Raw genomic sequence first — 5,704 nt, forward strand, 5'->3', positions numbered from 1 at the left:
GAGAGAGAAGCCAGTATGTATAATGAGCATATCCTCAAACTTCGCCAGCTTAACACTGCAGGATTTTGCTTCCTACTTACTCATATTTGATGTGGGTCTGGCAACTTTATTTACTCTTACCAAATTTGACACAGGAATCTGAGCTCACTCTATATGTGTCTCTACTACTCAGTCTTTGATTCCAAATAGAGATGGGAGAGAGGATGTGAGTGAGAGTGTGAGATGTGAGTGAGTGGGGCCACAGTTTGAAATAGACAATCTTGTAGCCACATTTCTTCTACCAATGTCCTATTTTTAGATGCATGAGTTTAGAAATTCATTCTTCCTACCTACCCAGAAGAAGAGAAAAGTGATCCTATCATGTAGTATTTAGCATACTAAGAGCTAAGTCAATGTAGGTAGGGAATTTAAAATATTTTGTTTGTGCTGCACCTCAAGTTATTTGTCATTATACTTAAAAACATTGATTGCATCAGCAAAGTTTCAGTATGAAAGACTCTTCAAATGAGAAGACATTTTACCCCAAGTAGACATGTCTCAGTGCTTCTGGAATCTCACTGTCTCATCTGCTCATCAATCTCTATTTGAATCTAGTTGAAGATTCTATCAATGTCTGTTGACATGGAACAACCTATTCATAATAGTATTCAAAAGAAAACATGTGCAGACTCTGACAGTACAGCCAGGCTTACACACCTTTTTCTTTGCCTGCCATTATTGGTAGACTGGTTAGTAACATAGATCCCAAACTGACATAACTTTCTGAATGTGTGTGAAAAAATGTCCTCTGAGCTCAGTGCTGATGATGTCACTGGATGGCATCAAAGCTAAAAGGTGAAAATGAGGTAGATTTTGAAAATTTCATGTTCGAAAACTACTTTTAAATAAATGAATAGCAAGAAGAAGTGGATGTATTTAAGGGTTCTTATCATTCAAAAGCAGCCTGGTAGAAGATCTAAGGACTAGCTTTGTGTTTTCCAGGATTTAATTTCATATTGAGAGAAATAACTCTGTCGTCTTGCTGCGATACTGTCCAGTTGCTGAAATGTAATGTACTTGAAAAGCAGTTTGAATTAAATTTCACTGTAGAGGAAAAAGAGCTATGCTATTTATACTCACATACTGAAAAAGAAAATTTTCTTCTAACTTCAAACACTTGATTGTGAAAATCTATCTTTGTTTTGTTCCTTATTCCAATCCTTCTTCATTTTGAGACAGAGCCTCAAGATGAATCCCAGGCTGCACTGAACTCACAAAACCTCTGCTCTAGCCTTTTGATTGGTGAGATTAGAGGTTTGCTCCATCACACCCAGCCCTGACCTATTCAAGTTTTGTGCATCTTATGCAATTCACTCATTTCTATATGAACATATTTCTTGTAGCATATACTTAAACCCGTAGCTCCATGTACTCAACATAAAATTAAAATTGGATGCAAAGCATTCATAGAAGACTAAAGTAGATTTCAGAGGAAGACAGATGTTTGTGTGGTTCTGTTGCTAAAGACTACCATTTAGAAATTAAAGAGATTAGACCAGAGGTTCTCAACCTGTGGGGTGCGGCCCATTTGGGGGTCCAACAACCCTTTCACAGGAGTCACCTGAGACCATGGGAAGTATAAGCTATTTACATGATGATTCATAGCAGTAGACAGTTATGAAGTAGCAACAAAAATAATTTTATGGTTGGGGTCACCACCACATGAAGAAGTGTATTAAAAGTTTTCAGCATTAGGAAGGTTGAGAATCACTGGTTTAGACAACTGTACAAAGATAAAGTATTAAAATATTTTATACAGTATTATATAATATATAATATATTATAGTTAATGACATAACTAAATACATGATATGGAATCAAAGTTATTTAGGAATTTCAGGGGAAATTTTTAATGCTAGGTTAGCTAGAAAATCCCTTGATAAAATAGAATATTAGTTGAGGGCACAGGGGTCAAGGGGAGAGAAAGGTTTTTCCTGGGCAGGGACAACAAAGGAGCAAAACATGAACAAAAGCTGGGGGTTGAAGCCATAAAGGAGCTTCAAGGAACAAGGTGTGGAAAGGGGTCACTTGGAGGTGTTCTCCTTTTAAGAAAAGCTATAATATGGTGTCCAATTAGCTGTAAGCAGTAGCATAGCTTCCTGAAACACTATATGACTATGCACTTAATCTCTTGTAAATGTGATTTCTGTTCTTAAAAATATTAGGAATTGAGATCTTCATGTCATTTTAAAGTGTTTTCATTCCTTCCTTCCAGCTCAAGAGGTTACAAATTCATTCTCCTTAGCCATTTGAGTCTTCATAGAAAAAGCTGAGTATCACAGTTGAAGGAGATAAGTGATGAGTTCAACTGGGTCCAGGCTATGGAGGAGCTTGAATATCAGTCTAATGAGTTTGGATTTCATGGTGGCAGTGAAAGGTCTTTGAAGAATACTCATGAATGGGGAATACAAAACCCAAGTATTGTAGAAAATCAGTGTGGACTTATTATATAGGATATATATATGGGGAAGTTGATAAACTGGTGCTATCTCAGATATCTCCATAAGTAATTACTTAGGTAATTATATCATTTTATGAGCCAGTTCTGTGCTATAATCCACAAAATGTTTAGTACATTTCCCTCTTTTCTATTTCTCAAAGACCAGAGGACTCATTCCTTTAGACCTCACAATGGTTACTTTAAAATCTCAAGATTATAGTCAAAGAAAGAAAGATCTGTGACAGCTGTAGGAACTAGGGAAATAAAAAGGTACACTAAATTTGTTACAGTGCCACACAACTTCTAACATATACTAATCAATAATATTATCTATTACAGTCTTGCATCTTACAAATCAGTCTTGTTAAAACCATTCAAGAATACAGTGCCTTTTATATAAGACATTAAAGCAGACAAAGCTTTTGTAAATACCAAATGTTGACGTCATCACCTGTCTTCTAGGGAAAGCATCACACAGTGTTCTGAAATTTTCTAAATAGTTAGCACTTAACTCAAAAAGAGATAATGTTTTGGGGGGATTAGCATCATTGATGGACTATTTAATGACCTATTTGGTTGTAGTTCCCTGGGGGACTAAAGTGGCTTAGAAATGCTAAATACTGTAGGAATAATGAAAAGGCTTAGGAATGATAAATGGTATAAGAAGAGAAATGGTAAAATTCACATTTCTTGCCTTGCTCCATCTCTGCCACAGCCTTGAGAGTCATTAGCCATAGGTGATTCTTTCACTTCTTCAGAAACTGGAGAACTAGCGCAGGGCTCTTGGGTGCCTGGATTAGTGACTCTCCTTAGTGCTATGGCAACATACTTAGCAAAAGCAACTTAAGACAGGAGGGCTTTATTCTGGCTCACAGTTCAGGGATGCAGTCCATCACAGTGTGGGCATCCTCAAGCCGGAACTTAAGGCAGACCCAAGAGGCGAATGCCTGACTTCACCTGCCTTTCTCTTCCTCATCGCTCATTCCAGGGCCTATCAAGTTGCTTATTGAAATTATGCACCACAGTGCCCTACCAAATCTGAGCTTCCTTGATAAGTCTTTCAGTTTAACACTCACTTATCTTCTTTCAGGTATAGAATTTCATTTCATGATGGGGGCTGGGGTAGGGTGGAGAAACATCAGTTTCTTAAAGCTGCCAACACAACTATCTGCTACAGACTTCCTTTCCTTGAATGGGTACATGAAGATGCATGGAGAAAGCTGGTGACAGCATAAAATGTCTCTCATGGGCTTTTTTTTTTTTTCTTTTTGGTGTGTGTGTGTGTGGTAGATTTTTCTTTCTTATATTTTTATTTTTTTAATTAAGATAATTTCTATTTATTTTACATATCAACCACAGATTCCCCTGTCCTCCCTACTCCTACCCACTAACATTCCCCCACAACCCACCCCCTAATCCCACCTCCTCCGAGGCAAGGTCTCCCATGGGTAAGCAGCAGAGCCTGGTACATTCAGTTGAGGCAGGTCCAAGCCCCTCCTCTGTGCACCAAGGCTGAGCAAAGTGTTTCACCATAGGCACTAGGTTCTAAAAAGCCAGCTCATGCACCAAGCACAGGTCCCGGTCCCACTGCCTGGGGGCCTCCTAAACAGTTCAAACTAATGAACTGTCTCGCTTATCCAGAGGGTCTGGTCCAGTACCAAGGGGGCTCCTCAGCTGTTGGTCCACAGTTCCTGTGTTTCCACTAGTTTGACTAGTTGTCTCTGTACTTTTTGCAATCATGGTCTCGATATTGCTTGCTTGTAGAATTCCTCCTTTCTTTCGTCGATTGGACTCCTATGTCTGGCTTGTAACAACTTCATCTAAGACTCAAAATATTGGAACCCTAAATCACACTCTGGGGAAGAGTAGAACAAGAGTTGACTGAAAGAAACCTCAGGCCAGTTACAGTCCACACTAGGAATGTCTGAAGACCAGTTTCTTACCATGTCACTTCCCTTGTTCTTGTCTTAATATGATTATTCCATTACACACACACACACACGCACACGCACACGCACACGCACACTCACATGCACACGCACGTGCACACACGCACATGTGTATATTTAACTCGTAAAAGTCATTTTCTCCTTTCCTCTTGCTGCTACATCCTCAGCCATGAGTCTTCTCAGGCTACAGAAGAGGCTTGCCTCTAGTGTCCTCCACTGTGGTAAAAAGACGGTCTGACTGGACCCCAATGAGACCAATAAAATAGCCAATGCCAACTCCCATCAGCAGATCCAGAAGTTGATCAAAGATGAGCTGATCATCCGGAAGCCAGTGACTGTCCATTCCTGGCTTGATACCAAAAAGACACTGGCTCGAAGGAAGATGGGCATAGGGAAGTGCAAGGGTGTACCCGGGAAGGTGGTCTGGACGAGAAGGATGCGGATCCTGCGCTGACTTCTCAGGAGATTCTGTGAATCTAAGATTAACCGCTGTATGTATCACAGCCTGTACCTGGAGGTCAAAGGGAATGTCTCCAAAAACAAGCGGATTCTCATGCAGCACATCCACAGGCTGAAGGCAGACAAGACCCACAAGAAACTCCCAACTGACCAGGCTGAGGCCACAGGTCTAAGACCAAGAAAGCATGGTAGTATCAGGAGGAGCGCCTCCAGGCCAAGGACGAAGAAATCATCAAGAGTTTTTTTTCCAAGCAGGAAGAGATCAAGAAAGAAAGCTTCCCTCATGTCTGTATATAGCAACCTGTCTGTGGCTTCAGGTGGATCAGTCATTAAAATAAAACAAGCCTTTGTCTGTTGCCCTCTTTAAAAAAAAGAAAAAGTTATTTCCTCCCTCAAAATTATTGCTTAAAAAGCAAAACAAAAAAAACCAAACAAACAAACACCAAATGTGTTTTATTAATACAGCTTAGCTGTTAAGAGAGCACACTGCATTTGCCGAGGACCAGAGTTTGGTTCCCAATATCCACATCAAGTTGCATACTACCACTTGTAAATAAAGAACCAAGGGATCCAATGCCTTCTTCTGGCCTCTGTGGACACTGCATTCATACTCATAAAAACATACTATCACACATAATTAAAAATAAAAACAAAATCTTTTTAAAAAGATCTAATGAATAGTCAAGTTATAGGGAGCTTAAAGTATTATTAGGCACTGTTGAAGATGAATCAGTCTATAGATCATGGATGTCTTTCCATAGTCTTAACTATTCAAAAATTCAACATAGAAACAAGTGTAATAACTAACTGTAGCACA

The 5,704-nt window shown here is 39.4% G+C and overlaps 1 pseudogene; it reads left to right on the forward strand.

The window, feature by feature from the left end:
- Positions 1–4,597: 4,597 nt before the first annotated feature.
- Positions 4,598–5,184, forward strand: LOC131920438 (large ribosomal subunit protein eL19-like; annotated as a pseudogene).
- The last annotated feature ends 520 nt before the right edge of the window (positions 5,185–5,704 follow it).

Source organism: Peromyscus eremicus, chromosome 10, assembly GCF_949786415.1.
Source record: "Peromyscus eremicus chromosome 10, PerEre_H2_v1, whole genome shotgun sequence".
In the NCBI taxonomy this organism is placed as follows: domain Eukaryota; kingdom Metazoa; phylum Chordata; class Mammalia; order Rodentia; family Cricetidae; genus Peromyscus; species Peromyscus eremicus.